This window comes from Saccopteryx bilineata, chromosome 11, assembly GCF_036850765.1.
Source record: "Saccopteryx bilineata isolate mSacBil1 chromosome 11, mSacBil1_pri_phased_curated, whole genome shotgun sequence".
NCBI lineage: Eukaryota > Metazoa > Chordata > Mammalia > Chiroptera > Emballonuridae > Saccopteryx > Saccopteryx bilineata.
Window position 1 is genome coordinate 22,143,586 of NC_089500.1, and position 27,575 is coordinate 22,171,160.

General features: G+C 49.0%; 1 long non-coding RNA gene across 2 annotated transcripts in view; it reads left to right on the top strand.

Annotated features, from left to right (window-relative positions):
- Nucleotides 1–27,575, top strand: part of LOC136315376 (uncharacterized) — a 169,315-nt gene that overhangs the window by 83,761 nt on the left and 57,979 nt on the right. For both annotated transcript variants that reach the window (XR_010727481.1, XR_010727482.1), the window contains exon 4: nucleotides 16,654–16,702. This is a non-coding gene — a long non-coding RNA (uncharacterized lncRNA). The remainder of the gene's footprint in view (nucleotides 1–16,653; nucleotides 16,703–27,575) is intronic.

The following is a 27,575-nucleotide window of genomic DNA, read 5'->3' on the forward strand; positions in this document are numbered from 1 at the left end:
GGCAGATGAAAGGAGCGGCCACTGAGGGGGAGGCCGCGGAGCAGCAGGTGGCCAATATCAGTTTGCACTGTCTGTTTCTGTTTTCAGAACTGTCTGTTGCGAGCACCCTGAGTCACTTGTTATGCCAGACCAGACAGACTGTTTCCAAACCAGCTTCCTCAGCTGGCTTAACCCATCACAGAGCCCAGCGCTCACCTGACATCCACTCTGTCAACGAGCATCCATTGCACAAGAGCCGCATGCAGTACCGTGCTGGGGCAGGGTGCACGCTGCCAGGCCGTGGGGCCCACAGGTCGGGGCGGGCACAGGCGCTGTCTTTCCCTAATTGGCATCTGGCCATGCTTGCAGGTGCCTGACAGTGGGTCCTGGACTGAGCAGGGGACAGCATCTGTGAGAACAGAGTGGCAGGCACCTTCCACTTCGGTCTCTGTGTTCTTTAGTTCCTGCAGTTCTGCCCTGCTCTGAGAGCCCCACAGTGTCCCTGGACTCGGCCCAGCACTTTTGGGCCAGGGCTGCCCTGGCCTGACTCCAATTACTCTTGTCTTATCTTCCTCAGTCCAGGCTCACAGCCGCCACTCCCTCACCCCCTGGTCCCCAGCTCCACCTCAGGCAATAGCAGGGCCACACGGGGTGTGGGGGGGGGGTGCTAGCACTAGCCTGACTCAGCAGATGCCCCCTGACCAGGCATTCCTGCTCTGCGTGTGAGTGCCTCTCACTGTCCTGCCCACCTCTTCACCTGGTCTCACAGTGGCCCCTCCCCCTCCTCTCCTATCAGCAGTGGGAGAAGATACCTGGGCAGGTGACATATGCTCTCCACACAGAGGCTGGTTCATGCCCGCAGTGGCTGTTTGAATGTGATCCGTACATGGCTCGTGTGTGTGGCATGTTATTGTGTGTGTGCGTGCACGCACTCGCCTGTGCTTTCTGCATGAGCCAACCACTTGGAATCTGTTTATTTTCCTTTTACGATCACTTTCTCTCCCTCTGTAAAGCACCAGGACGGGCCTGGCGTTCCAGGAATTGCTTGCAAGCGGTCCTCCAAGCCTGGAGCCGGCCTCTGCTGTCCCCATGCAGTGCGAGTAATGGGTCCTCCCAGGGACAATTTGCATAAAGGATAAATAAGAGAAACACAATGTGAAGTTTATTCATTTTTAAATCCTGCAGCGTTTGTGATTGAAGGCCCAAGCTCAGATGTTTGCCGGATGCGTCCCATTAAGACTCGGGGCTTTGTCTAATGTCTGCTCTGCTCCTGCAGGGGGGTGTAATGTGCACTCCTTCCCCACACTGGAGTGCCGTTTCCAGAGCCTTCTGCTCGACAAGGGACTGAGGAACGGCGAGCTGTGTTCCCTTCTACCAGGCCCCCTCGCTTTAATTTGCTGTAACAGAGCCAGCACATTAAATACAAAACATATTGATGTTCTTGAGAACCCTGGAGGGTCTTTACCCTTCCTTGTCAGAGGAGCCTGGCATGCCGGGAGGGAGAGGAGATGGTGCTTGGCACGCATGTGGGGCGGTGCCTCCGGCAGGTCAAAACTGATCAGCTGCCAAGAGCAGCGCCCTCCCAGAGGACGGAGGGCGGGCGGAGGCCAGAGGTGCCATCGTGCATGCCTCAGAGCAAGAGAAAACACGTGGGCAGTGAGGCACCCTCGGGTTCAGGGCCATGGTGGACACAGCTGTGGTGTGTGTTAATGACAAAGGGCTAGTGGAAGGAAGGACAGAAAGGAAGAAGGGAAAAGGGAGAGAGGGAGGGAAAAGGAATGCAGAATGCCACCCAGAAGTAGTGACTGACTGCTCTGGTCACTCCCAGGTCAGTATCATTTAACAAGTTACCAAGATGGTGCAAGAGTTAGAGGAGGCTGGACGGGCAAACTTCTGGCACCTCTCTATTCAAAATGCCCTGGGCTCAGGGAATCTGGCAGCAGAGAGCTGGCTGTCATACTGTAAATATCTGTTACAACAAGTGATGCAAGAATAGAGGTATCCCCTCCAGCAAATTCACCATTTTCCTAACAGTGTGTCTCCAGGGCTAGAGGAAACTGAACTGGGGGAGGAAGCAAAATAATGTCCCCTCTGGCAGAACAGGGCAGGCCACACAGACCCCGCTGGACATTCACATCACAGCCTTTTCTCAAAGCTGGTGAAAAGCCCCTAAACTCCAGGGTGAGAACTTGCCTTTCCCCCTGAAATGGTGAACTATTGAGCTGTCAGTTTAGTCTTCTCTTGACAAACTCACCCTCCTCATAGTAGCTACCTGACATGTGTGGCTATCCTGTGCTGTTGTACATATACTGTACATATCCTATTGTACATATGTTGCTTCTAATCCTCAACTCTACAAGTTACTATTGTTAGGACACTGAGACTCAGGTAGTTTCAATGAGTTTCAGAAGGTCACAGAGCTAATAATTGACTGAACTCTAGTCAAGTCCCATCCTGGAGCTGGTGGTGATTGTGGTGTTCTGGTGGAGACGTCTGTGTTGGTGGTGAGGATGGCTATGTTGTTGGCATTGGTGGCGGCTACTGTGATGGTGGCAGACAATGATGGTGGTCATGGTGGCTTTGGTGGTGGTCCCCTCTGTCTATGGTGCAGACACTCCGCAGGCACCTTCACTGTGGGAAATGATGCTGGCAGGTAGAGACAGTTGTGCCAGCACTCTCTTTCTGTGGCCCAGCCCGTCAGGGGCTCAGATCATGCAGAGTGGGCTTTCTCCTGTCCCCTGGCCTCTGAAGCCTAGTAGACCTGAGGGGGGAAATGGACTGAGTTCCAGGAAGCTGTGGGTTGAGGGGCCAGGGTGAGATCATGTATCTTCCCTCAGTAAAAACGTGTCTTTAGGCCTGACCAGGCGGTGGTGCAGTGGATAGAGCGTCGGACTGGGATGCGGAGGACCCAGGTTCGAGACTCCGAGGTCGCCAGTTTAAGCGCAGGTTCATCTGGCTTGAGTAAAAAGTTCACCAGCTTGTACCCAAGGTCACAGGCTCAAGCAAAATGGGTTGCTTGGTCTGCTGAAGGCCCATGGTCAAGGCACATGAGAGAGCAATCAATGAACAACTAAGGTGTCGCAACGAAAAACTGATGATTGATGCTCTCATCTCTCATCTCTCTCTGTTCCTGTCTGTCTCTATCTATCCCTCTCTCTATGTCTCTGGAAAAAAACACAATAACAACAACAAAACAACAACAACAAAAAAAAACGTGTCTTTAACTCTGTATCAAGGGTAATTCATTAATTCTTGCATAGGCCAAGGGCTTCATTAAAAATACAGTCCAGTTCATTCTCTGTGTATGCTTTCTTGAGTCAGAACTGGGCTGATTTGGGCTTTTCGCTGGCATCTGTCCTGAGTCTTGGTTTCAGTAGGGCTGTCCATTGCATTGTTTTTTGCATTGGGCTGGACTGCTCCCTACTGGCTGGTTCTTCGTGGTTGCCAGCCCCACAGCTCTGGCTGGTGACGAGTTGCTAGGCTGTCCTCACAGTTCAGTGTTGCAAGCATCTTCTGGCAGCTGGTGCTGTGAGGCACTATTTGTTTTGATGAAGGTGTGCAGTCAAAATAAGTGTTTCCACCTTTCCAACGACAGTGTTTGTCAGATTCTGCAGGTGGGACTGTCCCTATGTCCCTCTTCTTTTCCTAAGAATCAAGGTGGGTGCTTTGAGGCACTCTGTGGGAAGACAGGAGTACTCAGCAGTTGACTTCTCACCCACACGGCTTCCCTGGACTCAGGGACAAGCATTCCCTTGGTCAGATTTCAGTCAGGCTTCTTTGAGTCTTCTTCTCTACTAGCCCTTACCCTTGGCCCTCAGAGCCCACTTTTAGCAAAGACTCCTGTTCAACCCCTTCACCTAGAAGCCCCACTCTTACTGTCCCATCAAGCTCCTCTTCCTTTACCCTTGATAGCTAACCACGTTCCTCTTCAGCCATTTTCCTCCTTACCCTGCCTCATTCTGGCTCTAGAATCTCAACCAGTCCTGTTGTATTAAGAGTTGACTTTAGTCTCTCTCTTTATTGCAATAGTCTAGAATATATCTTATCTTGCTGTTTTTGACAAGTGCTGGTGAATTATTTTTCTTTAACAAACACTGGAAATGCACTTGATGCTTCCTCCTTCTGTGCCCAACCTGGATACCCGCACACGGGTACGTGGGCATCCTCCAAACGGGAGACTTGTTGACCCAGCCTATGAACTCTCATTCCTCGGAATGACGGGTCATTTGTCCACATTCTTCTAAAACTGCCCTTTGCCAACACCACATGTGGAGGTGCCAGCAGCCCGGGGAAGAGGTCATCAATCCTGCTCACACCCTGCTATGGCGACCCCCTTTTTCCCACCTACTGAGGTCCAGGGCCTGTGGATCCCAGGTAAGGCTAGATCTGATTCCAGACAGGGACTGAAAATGCCTGAGACCCTGGAAGAGGTCAGTTAGAACAGCATTGAGTCTTTCTAAGCTGCCCAACCAAGAAAGGTGGGAGGTGTTTGGCGTGAAAACCAGCACATGAGCTTATAAACACCAACTACAAGCACTTAGTCCTGCAAAGCCATGACTAAAAGCCAAACCTTTAGATTTGTTTTTCTTTCTCCCTTCTCCTTTTCTAGATTCGCAGCATTCTCCTTTGGGCTGAGCGGGTTTGTCTGCTGTTATTATGGCTGCTGCTACTGCTCTTGGATGCCTGTGTGTGTGTGTGTGTGTGTGTACACACGTGTGTATGAGAGCGTGCGCGTGTTTTCTCCAGAGTGACTGGTTTGTGCTGTCATCAGCCGTTGTTTTGGTAAATGGCGAGTTAAACAGATATATCCAAGCGTAAAATCTAAAAAATGTTCCCTCTGGGCGCCCGGGGGGTGTTGTTTGAAATCAACTACATATCAATTGAGCGGCGGCGAGCGGATCCGATGATAAATTCCAGTCCACAGACGCCTTATAAATTACATTTTTTTGTTCGCGATCTTGCCTCATCTCAGCTCCCCAGAGGCCCTTAGACTGAGAACTATGATTGTGTTGGAGAAACGTTTGCTCAGCTTGAGCGAAGCCATTAGCATTGCATGTGCCAGGCTGTCCCTGCGCTCCCCCTCCCCCCCTCCCCCTGGCCCCCCTCCCACCCCTTCAACAAAATACAATATGTGCCTGGTAATTTTTCTGTTCATTATCTCATTGTTTTCTGTAAGTACAAGGTTAGATTGAATTACTGCGGGCTCCGCCGTCTATTTGTAATTCTCCTTCCATGCCGAGCTGCTAATGAATGGGCAATTTAGTCAATTCTTTGTAACGGTTTCTTCTGTGCGTCAGCCACTTAATTACTCTGAGCCTTTCTCACTGCTGCTTTATTGCACGGAAAGTCGCGACTGCTTTAAGGGGCCTGGCATGGGATCTCTAGCTTCCAAAAAGAAAAAAAAATGTCAGAGGCAACCAGGATTCTGGATCTCTGCTGCCTTCTGCAGCGCCTGGAGTCACGTCCTGTGGCCTCTGCCCACACAACCCTCTTCTCTGTACATGTGTTCCCTGTAACTCCCTCTTTCTTTGCTGACTGTTTGCTTAATCCTGGCGGTGGCAGTCCCCATCAGGGTGGCAGAAAGGTGCAGACTTCGGATCAGTGTCCAGTCTCTGAGGGAGCAGCCTTGGTTTTTGAAAACATTATGATTATTAGCCTGATTAGTATGCTACCTCTCTCATCACCAGTATCTCCAAACCATAGCCAGGGGTCCCACTTTGGGACATCCAGAGTTTCCTCCTTGTGTACAGCACTTCTGCCTTGTAAACTAGGGGGCAGGGTGAGGTCTTTATTATCCCCATGCAACAAAGGGAAGTCTCAAGTTTGGTCATTTGAGGGGACGTGCCTAAGGTCAGTGAGCCAGGTATGGCAGACCCAGGGCTAACAGTTATTCAGGTCACCTGCCAAGGTCCCTTCTGTCCTCTACCCACTCCTTCCTGCTGCCCAATGGGGCACTGCCCAAGGGGACCTGTAGGTTGAGGTATCCCAAGGCGGAAATAAGTGTGAGTTGCCCTTTAAGAGATGGAAAAAAAACTCTGGAAAGAGGGGGGACTTTGTAGCAGGGACCAAGAGGCTGAAAACCCAAGGAACTGGGAATTCTTTACATAGACTATCAGTTTACAAAGTGGCACCTTTGGATATCTCTGTCATGCTACCAGGATATTCCTGTGTGCCCCAGACTTAAGACATACATATAATTTATCATCCTAATCGCAACACTTTTGGAAGTGAAAGGAGACGTGTTGGATAATCATGATGGGGCCATGGGAATAAACCTGTTCTCTGGAACAAACTGGGTGGCCTGGATGGGAATGGATGCACACTGTGCTGATGACAGGTCTTCAGACCCGACTGTTCTAATGGTGATAGTAGCGAGGCGTCTTACCAGCTGAATCCACCCTTCTGTTTGCAAACATTCCCCATTACCGGACATCCCAGCAATGAATGTGAGCCACAGGGAATCTGTACCCGTGTCTGCAAAGTGATGGACTCCACAAACACTGCCTGAGCAGCAGCCAGGTAATAGAGATGTACGGATGGGAAGACAAGGTTTTCTGGGGTTTTGATTTGGCTCTTCTAGCAGAAGGGCAGTGACGGTTCTCTGACTGCTGCTAAACTAATCTCATGAAACAGCTTCCTGAGCATGCCCGTCCCTCCCAGAAAGCTTGTGTCTTCCTTTGGGGTCTGGCTCAGCCCTACTCATTACTTTGGAAGTCAGCTTAAATGTGGCTTCCTCCAGAAAGCCTTCTCTGATCTTTGAGTTTATAGCAGGGCCCATTGTTATTCTATTTCATAGCATCCTTTTTCTCTTCATTACTTATCACAGTTATAATAAAATTATTTGTGTAATTATGTGTTCAATATTTCTCTTTCCCTCAATAAATATTTGTTTGATAACAAAAGCTTACATTTAAATAGCACTGTCTACATGCCAGGCACTATTCTAAAATGTTTACATATTTTGCTCATAAAACTTCACAAGGACTTTAGGTACCAATACTATTATTATTCCTATTCTGCAAATGAGGACATGGAGGCCCAGGGAAGTTAGATAACTTGTCCTGGGGAGCAGGGTTCAAATCCAGCCAGTCTGGATCTCAGGTCTAGAAAGAGTATGGTGCCTGGAGCCAGCTGTACCTGCAGGCCTGGCTCTGCCGTTTATCGGTGGTGTGTCTTTGGTCCCTAGGCCACACTGTGCTTATTTATGCAATAGAGATAACAGTGAGCCTCATATACCTCACCGCGTTGCTGTGGCTGACGAATAAAGCAGTGTGCTTTTGTGCATGTGTCCAAAAGGCTGTGGGTCTGGGCAAACAACAGGTGTGATTGTTAGGCCTTACTGACCACCTTCCACTCGAGGAGTGTCCTCATCAGCCCTCCCCCAGATGCCACAGCATTCCCACCCTCCACCTTTACTCATGTGCCCCTGGTTTGGGACTCCGTTTCCTCTCTTTCCTGGTGGTACTCCAGGGTCCAATGCAGAGCCTGGCTTGTAGCAGATGTATAAAAGTTTGTTGAACCGAACAGAACCAGCCCCCCTTCCCAAGGGTAGCTCTAGTGGCTTCCTTGGCAGGAAGCTTTCCTGATTTGCTCCTGCCCTCTGTGCTTGCTCCCCCCTGAGCTCTTCGTGGCTCACACAATCTGCAGTGTATCTCAGAGCACCCAGCCTTTCCTGAGCTCTTCATGGCTCACACAACCTGCAGTGTATCACAGAGCACCCAGCCTTTCCTGAGCTCTTCGTGGCTCACACAATCTGCAGTGTATCTCAGAGCACCCAGCCTTTCCTGGCTGCACCTGTGTTCTCCATCAACCTGTAGGTTGTGAAATCAAGTTCGTGGCCTACGACCAGGAGGAGGAGGAGGAGAAGAGTAGAAAATGCCAGGACCTGGTCCTTTCGGCTAGCCTGTGACTCAGTAAACCCTTTCCTTCAGAAAAACTTTCAACCTTGATGATTATTGCTCAACCTCACCCAGGTAACAGGCGGGAAAACTCAGCTTCCGGCCCAGGCTGCCTGGTGCCAGGCAGAGCCCTTGGCTTTGGAAGCCTAAAGGGAGGCTTGGGCCTCCTTCAATCACCCTTCATATAAAATACTACACTTTAGCCCAATCTTTTTTGGAAAACACCCTGGCAAAAAGTATAGATCATAGTTTTTTAAGAGTTTATTCCCTTTGATGCAATTTTGGGACTCTAACTTAAAGAAGCAATGCAGAATCAAGACCATGTATCCTGAAAATGCTCTTCTCAGTATCATTTTCATAGGGAAGAGAGAGAAAAGTTGTCCACCAGCAAAAAAGGTGTGTGTACCTCACCATGCACACCTATCAGCCTAAGATGGAGATGGCCCTGGTCCCAGGTCCTGCCCACTCCATGTTGCACTCTGATTACTGAGGGCGGGCTGTGTTATATTCATCCCTGAATCCCTACATTTAACAAAAGGCCCTTGGTAAATATAGATAGGATAATGGCTGAGTCTAGATGGGGACATGTGTTGCCTGTAAAATATGGTCGTCTTTGCTGTATGTTTGAAATTTTTCATAGTAAAATGTTGGAGGAAAAAAGAAGGGATGAAGAAAATGTATAAACAGATTATAATAATATGGAAAATGTTTCTGCATGTGGGAAAAGGGGCAGCAAACAAACTGAGATCGCACCTGCAGGAGCGGATGTGGAAAAATGGTAGAAGGAAATACACAGACTGGGTTCCATGTTTGCAATAGATGTGTTTTACTTTTAGAGTGAAGGAAAATAATATTTTCTGCTGTGAGTCCTCAGCCCAGGTTTCTGTAAGAAAAACACTGGGTCCCATATTCAGCAAACCTAGTAGGTAAAAGCAAAGATAAACTTTGAGCTGATGAAAGGGGTCTTTGCTTTACCACACCATTCCCAGCAGTGCAGCTTTGAAAGGCCAGCCCTCTTAGGACAAGAGAGAGAAAGAGATCCTTGTGGCTGAGGCAAGGAAGTCAGTGCTCCTTCCTTGGCTTGGAAGGAGGTGGTTTCTTTTCAAGAGGGACTCAGCTTTCCCCATCGGCGCTAAAGCTTGGAGCCCTGCAGAGGGTACTGGGGCCCTCGGCTGCCCGGCTGCATGAGCACAGTGATCTGAGCTGGCTGCATGAACGGGTGATGGATGGTTCCTCTCACTCCTCATAAAGCCTGGCCCTCAGCCCCCTGGAGAGGTGAATGGCCAGAAACCCAGCACAGGCTGACCTGGCACATCAACACCACACCTCTCTCCGCCCACTGCACTGACATGCACCTAAGGCTCCCTTGGGCCACTAATCTCCCCACCCTGGCCACAGTGAGGAGAGGATGCTACTTTCTGAAGACTCCCTGACGAGGCCCATGTGGCCACCACCAGCCCCTTCCCACTGTCTGTATTCCCAAGTCCCCACCACCCGCCCCAGTCATTTAGCATTGGATGAAGTCAATGCCATTGTCCTGCAAAGAAGGGCTTTGCACCTTGGCCAGAGCTGTCTGTTCTGGCTCCCACCGGGCAGTGCTCTTGAGCAAGCTCTGAAATCTCCGTGGGTGGCAACTCCCATCTTTCAAAAGGAACTGACATTTATTCTTCAGCACCTGTCATCACTTAGAGACTAGGCTGGGGAGCCAGTTAATTCTTACCTGATGTTTTGGGGTCTAATTATCATCTTTATTTTCCCAATGAGGTAGCTGAGGCTCAGAGAGGTTAAATAACTTTAATAAGGTCAAAGCTCCTAAGTGACTAAACCCAGATTTGAGTAAAACTTCTAAAACTACAATTGTCAAACAAATCGAAGGAATTGTGTGCTTTTTGTACCTTTGGGCGTGCTCTTTGACAATGCAGGTACAATTTTAGCGCTGGTTGTCACTAATTCACATCTTACTGTGAATTAATAGAAAAGACTTCCTCCCTGACGGCTGCCCACTGCTAGATACTTGGAGAAGGAAACTGGTCAGTGGGGGTGGGGGGGTGAGGGTGGAGAATGATAGAAAGAATAATTTTGGACCAGGGGATAATCATGTTGGGTGTCTGAGGGCATACAGAGGCCTGAACTCAGGGGATGGAGAGGATTCTGACTTGGAGCACAGCACACTTTCACTAACCTCTCTCATGACTTTGAATGGACTTCTGCTTGTGATTTCAGGTCACAGAGAGAAGAAGGAGCATGGGCTTCCCACCCAGTGGAACTGGGGATGGAGAATTAATTTGGAATCCAGTCTCAAAAATTTAGTGTGGATCAGGAGGCAGCTCCCACTTAACATATGGAAAAACTGAGGCCCAGAGAAGCGCTGTGACTTAGAATTTTACACATGCAAAGCAGGAAGTCTCCTATCATGTCTTAGATTCGTTAATGTTACATAAGAGGGAAGTGAAGCCCAGTGATGGCTTAAGGTCCCACAGCTCAGCAGTGGTGGGGTGAAGACAGTGATCTAGCTCCCCAATCAAAGTCCAGAGCTGCATTACAATTGTGGAGCTCAGACAGCCCTGGTACCCACTCCAGGTTCCCATGGCAACCACGTGGACCAAACCATACTCTTTGGGTAGCATTGATTCATTCTTTATATGCTTTTTTTTCTTTAAGGGGAAATACATTTATATACACTCTTCACCCTCCCCAAATGGACTCATTCATGAAAGAAAGAGACTAGGACACCTTCTAGAAAATAGGTGTTCAGGCAAGAAATGGAGACCCTGGCTGATGGAACCTGGGGGAACCTCTGGATTTGGGAATGTATCTAAAATGAATTAATGCCTTGGAGGAAAACATTCTGAATCTCGTCTGGGATTCCTTGGCTTGTCTCTGCTGCCCTGTTCTGTAATCTCTTTCTGAGGAAGAAGAGCCCTTATCAAACAGAAATATGTCACACGTTCCTGGAAGTTTGTGCTTCTCAATCTATTTCACCTGAGCCTGCAGAGTAGATAGAAAGGGCATTGACGCTTAACAGCTGGGGAAACTGAGGCCCAGGAGGTGAAGGTCACAGGACTAGTGTGGAATTCCTCAGCAGATGAATTCTTCTTTTCTCGGGAGAGACTCTTGCTGAACACCCAGCCTAGAGATGTCAGGGGGTGTCACTCAGAACCAGAGGGGGGCCTGGACGGAGGCAGACAGCAAACAACGAACGAAACAAGGAACCGAGATGCCCACTCACTGCTACAACTGTCATGAATGAAGCACAGGCAGGCACACCTGTAGGGTGGCCAGGGCGGTATCTCTAAGGCGCCGATGTTTAAATTGCGAATGAAATGGTGGGAAAGAGCCAAGTATGGGAAGAGTAAGATGAGGACACGCCTCAGAGGGAACAGCATGTGCCAGCACTCTGAGGGGGAACATAGCTGGCAGCCACAAGGAAGGGAAAAGAGGCCAGTGAGGGTCCAGTAAGGGGAGAGAGAGAGACTGGAGGTAGGACTGGAAGAGTAGACAGGAGCCAGATTATTTCAAGCTTGCAGGCCATGGTAAGATGTGTGCATGTAATCAAACTCGTCTTTACTCCCCTATACCAAACATGTAGGTGTTCACACACAGAACCATGCATCATGTATGCACATGCAGGCATACATGTGGTTATCATAGCCACATGCCGTTTATACATATATATATACATAAACATACATGAAAATGCATATGTTCATAAAGGTAAATGTACACAGCTTCCTGGCAACACATTATCACATGCACTTAAACACCTGTATACACAAATGCACACTTGTATGCACCAGTGTGCCCATTCATATAGACACACAAAAGCACATATATACATATTCTCTCACACACCACATGCTGTTTCATAAATATACATATTTATGTACACGTGCCTACTCACACATAGATAATCACACGTGCACACATATAACCTGCAAAAGCCAGGCTCAGATGAGCTTTTAGCCACATATGAACTTCTCTGATGGTTGGTTATAATCTTTCATTGGAACTGACACATTGATAGCTCCAGCTTTTCTAGGAAGTGACCTTCATGCCAGCTATTGATTTCAAGTGGCTATCAGGCACCCGCCACTGGAGTGACAAGCCAGGTCAGAGGTCAGCCCTTAAATAAAGCTTCTGGATTACTAAGCACCATCCACTCCAATGAAAATGGAAATTGGCGGCCCTGGCTCCTTTTATGTGGCCGGGCCCTGCTGATGGGGTTCAGCCCTGAGTGACCACCTCCTGTTCCTGCCCCACGCCCCCCCCCACAGAGCTGGGGTGCTGTGGGTGCCCGCAGGTATCTGTTTGGTAGGGGGGTTGGGCTGAGGCTGCAGGTGGAGGCAGTTTTCAGGGTCTGAAACTTCCTGAATTCTGCTTGCCAGCAAAGCCTGGGCTGTCCATTCTGATGACAGACAACTGCTTCAGGTCCCAGAGACCTATGCTGACTCTCCTTGTAGGCTTGGGCACGTGGGACATGTTTCTGGGCCTGGGGGACCACTCCCTACCCCCATTCTGTGCCCCATCCACACACACTCATACATCCCTTCCCATTTCACAACACTGTGGTCCAAATAAATGGGTTGATGAAGATGTGTTTACTTATATACATCATAGCACAAGAAGATGGTGTTATTAATATCCATGTTTTAAAAGTATTACAATTTGGAAATCATGGAACTCTACTTAATTACCCACATGTTATCTGATGACCCAGGAAGATCTTTAGGTTGTTGTAGCACCGTGAGTTCTCACGGCAAGCAGGGCCACGGGAGGGGATGGGGCTGAGCAAACTTTCTGATCTCAGAAGCTTGGCCTTTTGCCTTTCCAGCCAGGAAAACAAATGGAGTTCACCCTGCCTCACCTGGTGTTCAGGGCCCAGATCTAGCAGCCAGACACCATCCCTGAACCCTGCCCTAGACCTGTGGTCACCCCCCCACCCCCAATGCACCTTCTCTTTCCTCCTCCTAAGTAAGCAGCCTCTCCGCCACACATACAGGTGCACATGCATGCACACGCACACTCATATGCACGTGCGCGTGCACACACACACACAAACACACACTCACACACATACTCCTCCTTGCATCTTGCTCTGATCTCCCAGCCCCCACAATCCTGAAAATAACTCAATAGTCCTTTTTATTTGGCCTTGGCAAGTGTACTCGGCCCTACTTCTGAACATAGATGTGAATAATTTTTTTTTCCTGTATTTTTCTGAAGCCGGAAATGGGGAAAGACAGTCAGACAGACTCCCGCATGCACCTGACCAGGATCCACCCGGCACACCCACCAGGGGACGATGCTCTGCCCACCAGGGGGCGATGCTCTGCCCCTTCAGGGCGTCGCTCTGTTGCGACCAGAGCCACTCTAGCGTCTGGGGCAGAGGCCAAGGAGCCATCCCCAGCACCCGGGCCATCTTTGCTCCAATGGAGCCTCGGCTGCAGGAGGGGAAGAGAGAGACAGAGAGGAAGGAGAGGGGGAGGGGTGGAGAAGCAGATGGGTGCCTCTCCTGTGTGCCCTGGCCGGGAATCAAACCCAGGACTTCTGCACGCCAGACCGATGCTCTACCACTGAGCCAACCGGCCAGGGCCGATGTGAATAATTTTTACTACAAATTTGAATTTCTTTTTAAAGAGGTTTCCTTGAATAGTCTGGCTCCAGGAAAGCTGTGGAGGCTGGCAGCTTCCAGCCTTTCTCTGCATCTCTCCAGTGCAATGTCTGTCCCTTTCTGACTCTACTGGTACATCTGTGACCTCTGTGGCCTGTGTGGTTCTGTAGCACAGGGGTTATTAAATGATGTTGGCATGTCTGGAAGGGAGGAGAAGCAGAAATTAGCAGTATTTACAGATTATTTGGCAAAGGAGGTCATCTGTTCATTAGACTTAGAGAAATGAGAGCTGCTAGTGCACCCTGAAATTCAGATCAGCCGCCTGTGCCAAAGGGAAGAAGCAAAGAAACTGGCTGAGTCCACGAACCAGGCTCTTAGTCACAACTTGCATCCAGAGCAGGGCCCACAGGGGACTCCCGGGCTGCTGGACAGCACGCAGAACACACAAGTCAGGCACAGAGGTTGGGAAGAGTTCAGGGCCATGCAGTTAAGGTTGGACTGTTTGACTGGCTTAAATGTAACCTAATGCTTACTCCAGAACCCACGAAACACTTCTGGGGACAGGCACTCTGGGGACAGGTTTGTTTTACATGACAAATACAACAGATGTTTCAAAATGTGTGACTTAGGGAGTTTGAAGTCACTTATAATTAAAGACTTAACATACAACTATTAAAATGGCAATCACTTAACCAAGTTTTTAATCTTTAAAATATAAATAGTTCACTTGTGCTGGGACTGAATCCCCCCTGCTTGTGTGCTGTGATTTAAGGGGCTCTAAAATACCCTGCCTGAGAGTTCTACACCAACCTGGTTAAGCAACTGAAATGTCACCTGGAGTGACACTGCTGTGGGTTTCCCTCCCTAGGGATCTTTGTACAAGGCCAGCCTCCCTAGGAGGGGTACTGAGGCCCTCCCACCCCCACCCGAGGGTCCTGCATGTCAGATACTGTTGCAGGGTGAGGAGAGAGCCCTGAGGAAGGTGGCCATGGGGAAAGGAGTCATGCGTGGGCAGTGGAAACGGGAGGACCTGCTGTGCAATCCTGAAAGATTCAGGCCCAGCATGCTGGGCTTGCTCAGCCCTTACCCAGAAACAGCTGCAAAGCTGCAGCAAGACCCCAGCCGGATGCCAGATCAACTGATTTCAGACCCATCCCTGCCACTCGCCAGGTGAGAGTCCCAGAGCAGATCACTGCACCCTCTGAACTGCAGTTTCCTCATCTGCAGAGCGGGGACAGGAATTCAACCCCACAATGGATGGTTTTGAGGATTAAACAAAACATTGTTCATAAAAGGCTCGCCATCTATCTGTGTTGCTCAGAACATGGTTATTGTGTGGGGGACTTGCAGGTCAGCCACAGTCCTAGCTTAAGTTCCTCACTGTCAATGTGCCTCACAATCAGAGCAGCTCAAGAGTGATCGATTTTTCTTCCCTTCCCCACCACACACACCCAAGAGACAACTCAGTATTGTCTGGAGTCATTTTCGGTTGAGCAGGCTGCCACTGGTATCTAGAGGGTAGAGCCCAGGATGCTGTGAAATGTTCTACAGCAGGACGGCCCCACAGCCAAGGATGACCGGGCCCCCAACGGTAGCAGTGCCAAGGCTGGGAAGGCCTAAGGGAGGCCCCGTCTTAGACATCGCTTCCCCGCTCCCTGCCTGCCCCTCAGTGGCTTAGACAACAGCTCCGCAGACCTTCCATTTCCTGAACACCAGAGACAGGGGGCTGCACAGGAGCTGCTGCCTGCCTCCCCTCACCCTGAGGCCACTCAGCCAGATGGCAGAGGGGTCAGCAGCAACCAAACATCTAATGACGTGTGACAAGTGTGGCCAGACAGCAGGCCCAGCCTGGGCCCCTTCAAGGCCACTCATTGGGCAAGGGGGACTCATAAATAACAGCTCAGTGACAGCCCAAGTCTTGCTCAGTGGGAGGGATGGGGCTCGGCTGGCCCCCAGCCCCTGGGGCAGGGCTTTATGGGACAGGCTTCAGCAGGAGGGCCCCCGACTCAGTGCATGGGGATGCACAGTGAACGTGCTGGTGAGACAGGGAGGGGCCTGTTGCTGAAACCTCTGTCCTGACAGTGACGGGCTTGGCTGCATTCGTGCTATCCCTGGTGGGGCACCCTTGCCTCGTTTCTGATCCATGCAGTTTGGGGCTTCAGAGCATTCACTCAGCAAAGCAGTTCCGCAGCAAGTGGGTGCAGGCGGCGTAGTCATTGGTGTGCTGGACATCAGAGTTTGAGTCTCAACCGTTCTTTCACTCTTTAATACGCTCTGGAGCCTCCATCTCCTCATCTGTTAAATGGGGATGTTTAAACAGAAAATGTGCTAATTCATGGGAAGTTATCTATAAAGCAATAAATTAATGAAGGAATGATGATGACAATAATGATTATGATCATTAAGCCATTTGGGAGACAGGAATTGATATTTGAAAAAAAAGCATGCTTTCTGGTTCTCTAAAGATATTAATCCACTGTTAGGGTTTTAGGTGGCTCCAAATAGGCTGTTTTGCAATAATAATAATAATAACAATAATAATAATGATGTGTGTATTAAATAGTACTTTTATTTTCACATTTATTTTTCTCAAGCCTCATGTGGCTTAGAATGGGACCCGTTTCCAATGATGCGTATTATTCTCAAATAAAACTGAAAAAACCAAAATGAACTGCTGGCATGAAGATCAACTTTGCATTTCTGTTCACGGAAGCCCTCATCCAGATGGCATGCTGGTGTGGCAGGGCTCTGAACTTAGTGTGGCACCTAGCATTCGGCCTGTCCTGTTCAAATGGGAGTAGTCGTTTCTTCTATCTGAGGGCAGCATGTTCAGTGAGACCACGGATGTGGGAGCCCTGTGAGGAGACCAAAGCCTCATCGCATGAGGGAATATAAGCATCCCATCATTTTCTTTATCATCGTTATTATTATTCATAATGGTGTGTGCAAGATGGAGCTACTCCAAAGCACAGTAAACAGTTTTTACATAATTTCCCCCAAATCTACATGTGCCTGTAATGAAGAAACTGACCCTTGGAGCACTCCTTCTGGAATCTAAGCTGATTCTTTAAGATTCCAAACAAATCCTCTATTCCACCCCCACTTCTCTCTCCTCTCTCACCTCTCTCTCTCTCACCTCTCTCTCTCTCTCTCTCTCTTCTGAAGGTTGGAGAGCTGGACTCAAGAGAGGACCCTCCCTCCAGGACTGTGCCTTGTAAGTCTTCTGTAGAAATGGCTCTCTTGGCCCAAGACCTCAATGCGAGCTTTCAGCCAGGAGCACATTTTTGCAGGAAGGGTTATAAATCAAAACCTGGGTTCTAATGAAACTGCTGACACAGTTTAACTGTAACAGTGTGCACTCAGGCACCACTTGCAAGAAATTAGAGGCACAGGGCGAGTGTTCCAGGGACCTGGTGCACTAGGAGGCTGCCTGGCCTGCCCGGCCTGACCCCTGTCCTTCCTCTCTCCATCTCCTTCTTTCTTTCCTCCTCCTTCCCACTCTTGCTCCATTTTTCCCTTATAATTTCTATAGAGATCTTTAACTACTGTCCCATCCTGCAGCCTGTTTGGGAGCCAGTCTCATGGCCAAGCTGCCAGACTGCCCGATGGCTCCCCAAGCAGAGCCCTCTCTGGCTTTCTGCACGTGGCCCCTTGGGGCCCTGGTGCAGAGCCTGCACTGTCCCGGGCAGCAAAGCCTTGGGTCCACACAGGAAACTATTCCAGTCTTGGCCTGGCCACTTCCCAACTGCATGACCTTGGGTGAGATAGTGAACTTTTCTAAGACTTGGTGATTAGATCTGTGAAATGGGCAAAACAGCACCTCCTTCCCGAGACTGTTGAGATCAACAATACCAGGGAGGCGAAGGGAGGAAGGGAGCAGCGGAGGCTTGAGCTGTTGAGGACCCTGTGGGCTACCTCTGGGGACCAGCCAGCCCCCATCCACACTGGTTTTACATTGAATCGTAGACAGTCACTCCCACAGTTTGATTCAAGCGATACTAAAGAGAGCACATCTATCCCCAAATATCTTCACCATTGATGTCATCAATGTCACTACTAGCAAGTCATCTGCACGGAAGCCATCCAAGGCCTGGAATAATGGGGCTGGATGGAACAAGTTCTCATTTAGTCACACCAGAGGAGGAATGCCCCAAGTCCTGAGCACAGCAGATCTGTCCTCCAACAGGTGGATGACACTTCTGTGCCTTGTCCCTTGTGAGTTAATCCCAAGCCATTCTTCCCTCAGTCTTTCCCTGAGCCCCTCAGCTCATACTCCATTCTCCCTCCTTGTAGCTTCAGCAGCTTTTGCTGTTTTCACCATTTATTTGTCACTGGACAAAGATGATAATCTCCTCAATGAAACTGTAAGCCACCTAAGGGCACATAACATGCCTACAATTTCTTGAAATTACCTGTAGGAATTGGCTTCATCGGTTTAGCCTAATCACAATGATCTGAGTGTCTTTCTAATAACAAAGATGTCTTGCTCGCTCACATTAGGAGTCCATAGAGGGTCTGCTGCTCATCTGCTCCAGGCCACTTCCGCTCACATTTCATTGGTCAGAGCAGATCACATGACCAGACAGGAGTCTCGCAACCTTCCAAGGAAATTAAGGCACCCAATGTTGTGAACAACACTACAATCCAAAGCTGTTGGTTGCTCTGTAAATATTTAATGGAGATGACAAACCAAATATTTTATATATTTGGACACTTCATTTTGGCATGGTTGTTGAATCTAAACTAGTCAACTAAATGTGGGGTAATGAGTCTTATGGTCAGTGAACTTAAATTGGCTAAGCCTTCTGGCTAGAACATGGTGGAGCCGGACTAGGCTGCGGCCTCGGTTCACTGTGGAAGTGCTGCCACGGGGAAGCGGTGGAGACGTGTGGTAGAGCCCGAGTTAGAGCAGGGATGCCGGAGGCGGTGCATCGCCCCCGCCTTCCGCCTCGCCCTCCAACAACAGGGTCCTTGGCGGATAAAAGAAATACAATTTACACATGACTAAAAGAAACTCGTGTGCCTTTCATATCTTTACCCCATTTCAGGTTTGCATCTTATTTTTCTGCGAACTTCTTTTCCTTCCCTTTGCTGCTCTGGCTTTTGTTGGGTAACCTCAATTTCTTCCTGCCTTTCAAATCTTTTATTCCCCGAGTGGAAGAAGGGACGTTTAATGTCAGGCTAGGTCCTTAGCCAGACCAATTGTCTTTCCAAATCAGTCAGGGGTTTGGGGTGGCTGGGGAGAGTGGGGGGCTTGGCAGAGGCCGGGAGAGAGTCGATAACAAGGAGGGAAACGGCAAGTGCAATGGATGAAGGTCCCCGAGGTGATTTGCAAATCTGCTGAAATCCTGAGCAAGCTTTGATTTAACCCAAGCTTGAAATGGCTTTTATTTACTGTCTATTGTGGAATAAATGACATCTCATAAACAGGCTTTATCCATTACCCCAGAATGGAGAGCACGATGTTAGGGACATTTTATCCTCTTGATATCAAAGGAGATATGCGGGGTGTGTTATTACAAATAGAAAAATCAATGCTGAGACACACACATCTGAAATTTCATTTTCGTCGAACCACATTTTCAAAGGGGTGTGTGGGGGGAGGCAATTGCTAATAAAAATGACTACAGAACCGGAGGATTTACCAAGCTTGAGCAAAGGACAGGCTGCTGCGACCCAGCCCAGGCAGTGAATAAATCGGGTTCGGCCCTGGGGCCGTTTCCTGCTCACCCTCACAGACAAGCCAGCGCCTGCCCAGGGAAGGCCCCAAGTGGAGCCCCGTGGACCCTCCCGCCTCCTCCCACCTCCATCCCACGGCCACGCACACTGTGGTCGCCCCAGCAGCTGCCTCTCTCACCCCCCCAAGCCTCCCAGCCAACCACACGCCACACTTGGCTGCAGACCACATGGAAAACACCAAATAGTGAGGCCACTGCTGATTCCTCCAGGCCTTGACCGCCTTAAGGCAGGGACTTCTGAATCTCCAGCCTCCCAGGGAGTGGGCAGGGGAGCTGACCTGGCTCCACCGAAAGGCTTGTCCTCTCATTGAGGCCGTTTCCACCCCACCTCCGGAGAATGTGGTAACAGGTAAATACTCCCAGCTTTTCAGAGCACTTTCTTCAAGTTACCTCCCCAGGCTCGCCTGTTTTACCTCCCTGTGGGAGCCCTGTATTGGTGTGAGTCTCTGGGTTAGGTCTTGCTTCCCCGGGGAACCGTAAGCTCAGGGAGGCCGGAGCCCAGGCCGACGCTGGCCTCTATCGCATTCCCAGTGCCCAGCACAGTGCTTGGCCCATAACTGCTGTTGAATAGGTACTAGTTGAAGACACAAGAATGAGAAAGTGCAGGCCTGTGGAGGGATGAGAACGGCTGCCAGGACACAGGGCTTCTGCTAGAAACTGACCTCAGTTCTCTGAGGTCAGTTCTGGTCAGCAGCTCCCACTCTGAGGCATGAGCTAGACCCAGGAGTGCCTGACTCCGCTGGTGGAGGAAAATGGACCAGTAGACTTTGCTTAGGTGTGATGAAGGCCTCACAGTAAACGCTGACGTGCCTCCTGAAAACACACACACACACACACACACACACACACACACACACACACACACACACCAAACAGGAATGAAGAGCCAGGCACAGACCCCTGCCCACTCCTGGAGAAACGGCACAGAGAGCATTTCCAAGCTGGCCAGGGGAGCAGGGACCTCTACATCTCTAGTCTTGAGAGATGGCAAAACCAAGGCCCAGAAAGGGGAGCTAATATCTGAGTCACACAGGACATTGTGGCCAAGTGGGGGCAATGTTTGGAAGTTTTCACTCCCAGTCCTAAGCCCTTTGTTCTGCCTGGAAAGGGTCTAAAGAGAGAAAATAATAACGAAGAAAGCCCTGCATAGCAACATCATTGCAAAGACAGTCATGATGTGGAGATGGTTGTGTTTTTTTTTAAAATAATTTAATGACGAATGATCTAGAAAGCAGCCACACTGAACAAACGGTAAGAGTGTTTGCTGTTGTTAAAGAGGCACAGTGCTTGTTTTCTCTACAGACTTTACCTGATGTAAAGTCACTGATCAGAATCGGGACACACTCCTGAATGAAGCATGTCAGGAAGACAGTTCCCTGTGAAATGTGTTCCTGTTCCCACAGACACAGAGACTGCCTATTTCTTCGCCAGGTGCTTCATAAAGGTTTGAGAAGCTAGCCTAAACCAGCCAATACAACGGCTACTCTGCCTGAAATAGGAAGCAGTACTTAAATAAGGTTTCAATAGGAAGAAAATATCTCTTCAGACGTGGTCTGTGATGTAGTTATCAGGAAGAGAAATTAGCAGATCCCATTACCTGCCACTCCTTCCCCCAGGAAATCCCCTGTTTGTGGAGTGTGAATCTCTCTGGCTTTTACTGGCTTTTTGTCTCTGGATTGTCCCGGGTAAACATCTGCCTCTCACGGTGTGTTTATAAGAGGCATTTGTGACTTTGATTGTTTAGAGGTTTCTGCAGAACACACCAGCTCTCTCTCTTCCTCACCTCCCTCTCCTCTGAGTGAACAGCCACCGATGTTCATTTTGGTCCAGTAGACACTGGATCCTTCTGTCAGAACCGGGAAGATCCATACCACCACCCACCTGCTCCACCTTGGGATAAAGAGATTTTTGTAGCAAGGACAGTGTATCTTAATTGTGTTGTTATTATTTATTCCACATAAGTTTTTCAGCATCTTCCGTGTGCAGTGTTGAGTGGGATCTGGTGAATTCTACCAGGAGCCCCAGTCCCCATCTCCAGGAGCTTGTGGTCTTGTTGAAAAGATGAAGCTTGCACACATCCAGTACAAGATCTTTCCTATGTACAGATCCTAGAACTTTAGAGGGACAGGGAATCTGTCACTGGCCTTCTCACTGTCAGTCAAGTGGAGCATGTCATTTTGAGTCCTCAGGTAGTTCAGACCCGACCATGGACCGGGTCTCTATTGTCTGCTCTTGGGAAAGATGTAGCAATTTCCTTTTGTTCTTGCTTGTCTCTCTGCACAGGCATGCAAGATTGCACCCCAACACTTCATAACACCCCCATTTGGCCTCTCCTTTCTGCTCTGACCTTTCTTTCTGACCACCACCACCACCACCACGAGAAGGCCAAGGAAGGGGTGTGTGGCTGCCATTTCTCCTGATTCCAGACAGTGGGTGCTTTCTGCAGGCAGAGAACAGCCCAGCCCGCAGTGTCTCTGACCTGCACACCAAGGAAAACCTGCAGGCTGGTTTGCTTTCAGAGGGCTGAGGGTGTAAACAGGCTGGAGAAAATGACAAGCGGTAAGAAAGTGTTTGCAGTGGGTGCTGGCTCTGGGTTTCAGAGGCCCTCATAAACACTTGGGGGGGGGCTGGTCCTGGATGCCCTGGGATGGCCCCTAGCCCACGACACCCACAGAGCCCAGGGGCACTCCTCTGAGCTCAGGCACCAGGACCTTTCTGCTCCAGAACCCACCCAGTTGTTCACAAGGGGTGATGTGTAAGGGACTTGTGGCTTAGACCAAAAACATGATGAAACCAAATAACAAAAATGCTACATGGGGTATCATATATATATAAAATGAAATAGGACATGTAGGAGATTAGATAGATAGATAGACAGATAATAAGACATGTGGGGGATATATGAATATATTATATATACATAAAGTATCTATGACAAGGATATATCCATCTTATCAGAAAGGATGGTCAGGCTGCATTTGCAACAAGCAAAGATCCCCCGTCCACACAAGCATGAAGTCCCGCTCGGAGGCTGGTGGAAAAGATGCAATTTACCTTTGGGTGGTGGTGGTGGGATTCCCGTTTAAAAGTCTAAGCCGGCTGATTATTTATTGATGTCTCTCTCCATAGCTGTCTGACTCTTACTGGTTGGAAGAAGCTCCTGTGTGCCTAAAGGATTTTTTGAATTAAGTTCTTTTCAGTCATTTCCCCTCAGGTGTTAACCAATGAGACTGTACTTTGACAGAAGTCAGCTTTCTTGCCTCCCACCCCCACCTCCCTTACTTTATGTCATGAAATAATATTAAGCGCCAGGAGAGAGGCCATCAAACAACTGGGCCTGACATAGTTATTTGGCATTTATTTTTTATTTACAGAAAGAGTGGGAATAGTGCATCAGAACCATTCGTATTTTACAGCGACCACACCTCCATATTCTACTGGGACATGAACAGAGGCAACTTAATGGGTAGACAGGGCTCATGCTGGATGACTGTCCAGGGCTCTCGCCACTAGGTCAGAAGTGGTCCTTGTAGCTTCACACTGTCCTCAACTCTTTGAAATCAGTTGACTCATTTGTAAAGTGGAGCCACGGTTCCTTACTCACAGCAAGGGACTGAGGTCCCTACCAGTTGAAATACTCATGATTTCATCAGTTGGAACCTTGTTTTCAAAGATTGCCCTACAAGGGACCTCAACCAGAGCAGCCCTAATTTTATCAAGAAACCCCACCCTTCAACCATCAGCCACCCTCTCCCATCCATCCCACCCAAGGAGAGACAACAATCAAAGGAACATTCTGGAAGTGACAGATAGTGGAAGAGGGAGCACTTGGTAAAGCTAGTCCAGCAGATCTGGAAGCCAACAAGGAACTTGGAACTTCTGGCCATTCAGAGGGTCCTTCTAGGTCAATAGGAAGTGTGCTGGGTCCTATCTCTCCTGCAGATGAAGAGGATTAACCCTAAATCACCCCATTCTCTGGCAGGCAGAAACTTGATTTTAAATCCTACACCTCCCACCTGACATCCTCCCCCAACACAAGCAGAAACAAACCTATGAGGCAGGATTTCTATGTGGAAGGTCCCTCATCTTTCTGGTCCTGCAGGAGAGGCCTAAAAGTTGTTGACCGGGAGACATACCTTTTCATTCTCTTGTGCTGGGAAAACACTGGTGACTTCCAGGCGAATGGGGAAGACAGATATTGGCAACACTCAAGCACACATCACATAGGCACAGCTCCTACAAGAGCCTCGAGGGGGTGTGCACTGTGGAATGTGTGTGAGAAACCATGCAACTTCCCTCTCTGCATCCAAAGACTGGCCTTGGGTGGGGCTTTTCCTGAGAGCAGGTGTTGGTAGGGACTGGGACAGGTAATGGTGAAGGTACTCCACAGTTGAAGGAGGAGGAAGACTAGGTGTTTCAGGGAGGGGGGCTTGAAATTTCACTTCTGGCCCAGACAATCTTTTGGTGAGTTTTTGAGTCACACAGACAAATAAAGCTGGCCACATCCCAACATCTCAAGCAAATTTCTTAAAGTCTCTGTGCCTTTGTCTTCTCATCTGAAAAAGGGAGACACGGTGACTGGTCACCTGCTATTCCACTCTCTATAATGAATAAAGCATGGCTCTGGGACGCAGCTGGCCGCTGCTGGGACCTGAATGTGGCTGGGAAACACAGGTGCCGTGGCTTCAGAGCCCTTGCCTGGAGGTCACACACTCTCCGGGGTCCATCTTCACATATAGAGCCCTTCCCCCATCCAGAGGGGCCTCCTACCTCTGTGTGTGTGTGTGTGTGTGTGTAGGACATTTTCCAAGGATGCCAAAACCATTGCTCTGACAAAAGGGGCAGAATCAGCTACAACTGGGGAAGGTCATATGGGCATTTTTATATGCAGGGAAGGTGAAATTTTTAATTGCTTTTCACACAAACATCTCTTCATAAGATTCCTCCTTCAGGAAGTTCTCTATGATTTGTTCTTGTTGGTGTAATATATCTCTCCTCTGAATACTCCCTACCTGCTGTGGATCCTGCTTTTAAGGGCATTTAACACAATCGACCTGATATGACAATTTGTGCTCTTGTACAGTTAGATTTGCAGATAGAGCTACATGATTTCTTTTATGTCCCCACAGGATCCCTAGAATTAGGGTAGAAATCCTAAAAGAGCCAAGTAAATGCTTGCTTGCTGAATGAATGCCGTGTGTCTGAATTAGTGCATGGCGAATGTAAGAGGCTTTCCCCAGGGCCTGTACCTCCCTCTGCTTAGTCCAGAACTCTTCCCATTCTGCATACTTTTGACTCCAGTTTTTCTGCTCTCCCATCTCCACTTCCCAGTCCTAACAGGTTCCCACTCCTCACATCTTATTTGGCTGCTTTTGTGGCATGAGCAATAGTGATACTGGCACTGAGACAGCTTAGACGAACCCCAGCCACTGTGCCTCGGTGACAGTATTAACAGTGACAAGTTCCAGGGCCCACACTGTGTCTGGTTGCCAAAATGGAAGGTTAATGGGTAGACACCTCCCCAGGCTGACCCTGTTACTGACTGCACCTCCACATTCTGCATCTCTTTCAGCCCCTGAGATTAACACCTCTGCTAACTGGCTGACAGATATGGGGCTACACGTAGAAAAATACAACCAGTAATTGAATTAATGGCTCCATCAGACTATTAAATGATGATTATAACAATATGCATCCCCAAGGCAGGCATCTGCATCCCCCGGAAAACTGGGAACTGTGTTTGGTGCCTCCCAGGGTCTCTGGCGGACTGAGATTGCAGGACACTGGGGTCCATTGATCCCCAGGGTTCTGACAAAGAAGAAACAGTCCCAGGGAAAGGCAGGCAGAAACAGCTCTGCGCTGACATTCTTTATGCTCCTGACCCACAGGTGATGCCTGTGGGCAACTAGGGTAACCAAGTGAAGACAGAGGTGTATTCCCCAGAAGCTCATGAGTTTTGCTTTGTCCACGGCCCAGGGGCCCCGCTGCTCCACAGCCCATGCTAATAAATCACATTAACAGAAGTCATTGATCACAGCGGAGATGAATTGTGAGGATGGTTTCATGAGAACTCAGCTTTACTGCTGAAAATTCAACTGAAACCAGCCGCTGTTTGGAGACAATGCCTCTCTGCCAGCAAAGGACCGTGTCTGTGTGAGGGGGTGGGGTATGGGGTGCAGAACCAGGCTCACACTCAGGGGAAGTGCAACCAAACATGGGATCTTTCTCCTGTTGGTGAGTCAGAGGCATCACAACTGCATGCGAAAGACCAGTCTTCAGAATGAATGTGTCTGTTTGCACATGAACTTAGCATCATGGGGCTCGTGGCCAAGGGTGTTCACAGGAAAGAGCCTGGACTTTGTGGCCAGGCAGACTTGGTTTCAAATACCAGCCCCACCAATTGAATGTTCTTAGTTTGCTTACTGTCTTGAAGTTTCTGTTCTCTCATCTATTAATTGGGGCTAATAACATCTTCTTTGCTAGATTCAGGAAGAAAGCTGAGCATCAGCTCTTTGGTAAAGTGTCTGACATTTAGATGGTACTCAATGAGTCCTCCTTCATTTGATGGACCAGGATTAGTTAATGAATACAAACTGACAGCTAATCAGCTCAACTATAAGAAGATAGTAAGATGTCAAGGTTGTACACATGGTATGTCTACCAGCACAGAGTCAAAGGGTAGCTGAAGCATACCCTTGTACCAAAATATTCTCTCTCAGCCCTCAGTAGATAGTGAGGAGGATCACTGGATGACCGAGGTGGCCTTATTCATCTATGTATCCCTGGCATTTAGAACTTGACTTGGCAGGGATTGTGAATGGATGGATGGATGAATGAGAAGATAGGTAGAAAGGGAGGTGATGGACAGATATACAAACAAACAGGTAGATTTTCACTGTTGGGATACTCTTTTGTATTCCCATTTCACAATTAGAAAAGCTAAAAGAGGTTAAACGCACTTGCAAGGGGCTGAGGTCCTTATTGTCCCCAGCTCATCCCCGTCTCAGGTACTTGTGCCTACAGTGCAAAGACTGTCTGAAAATACTTGGTGACCGCTCAATTAGCTAATGTTACAATAATAGAAGTAATAGATGTAGACTCTTACTGAGAGGTGCCAGTCACTTCACTGAGCACTTTAAAACATTCTCTAATCTAAGCCTGAGAGCAATCTTACAAGATAAGTATTATGTCCATTTACAGATAAGGAAATTGAGTTTGAGAGAAGTTAAGATGCTTCTAAACTATAGACCCAAAATTCTTTGATGCTCTTCTAATTGACAGGTGGAACTCTACGCCCCTTCCCCTTGAATCTAGATAGACTTCTGACAGCATCCATCAGTAGAGTTTAGCAGAAATGATGCCATGTAACTTCTGAGGCTGGTTATGAAAGGCCAGGCAGCACACACTTTTTTTCACTGGAATACAATGGCCCTGGCATCATAACCTACAGCCCTTGTGTTCCCACTGTCAATAACAGTACAAAGACCAAGAAGACTTCACATTTGCCTGCCACTCTGTAATTTCTAAAGTTCTTCCATAGACATTATACATCATTCGACTCTGAGTGGCCCAAATGGATGGTGGAACAGGTGCTATTTCCTGGGTTTGCAGCTGGTGAAACCTTTCTTGGATAAGTTAAGTGATGAACACAAGATCCAAATGCCAGACATGGCGGAGGACATGACTGGAATCTGGGTTAAGATAGGCAGCCCCGAGTTGCTGCTGCACACACAACCCTTGTGAACACAATAGTTGCAGGCGGTCCCTTTCCCAGGCCTCCTAGCATTGTACCTCTGGACCAGCTCTCCGCAGCCACCAGTCCACAGATTGCTTATTCTGTAGGTCAAGGCTGCAGCAGGGAAGCTTCTGGCCACCTGCCTAGGGACTGCCTGCGGTTCACTGATCAGGAGCATACCCGTGAAATGCCAAAGGCTGGGCGCCAACCTGGGGATCAGAAGAGAGCTGAGGGAACTCTGCCGGAGCCTCCCCACAGGGCAATGCTGTGCCTGCCTGTCTCCTGAATGTTAAAGAACATTAACAAGAGGCCGAGCAGAGGGCAATGAAGAGTGTGGACTCGGAGCCAGACTGCTGGCCGTGATTCCTGCTCTGCCATGTGTTAGCTGTTTCCTTGGCCTCAGGGAGACACTCTGTGTATCCAGTTCCTGACACAGGCCCCACCTTTTGTGGGTCCCTCAGTTGGCCATGGGTGGGAGAAAGGGTGGGGAGGCAACAAGGCCTAGGGACAGAACCGCCAAGGCTTTGAAGCCCATTCCGTACGCACCTCACAATGATGGAATCATAGTCGGCAAAGCCTGTCTTCCTCCAAGTGTCGGCAATGACCAGCTTTCT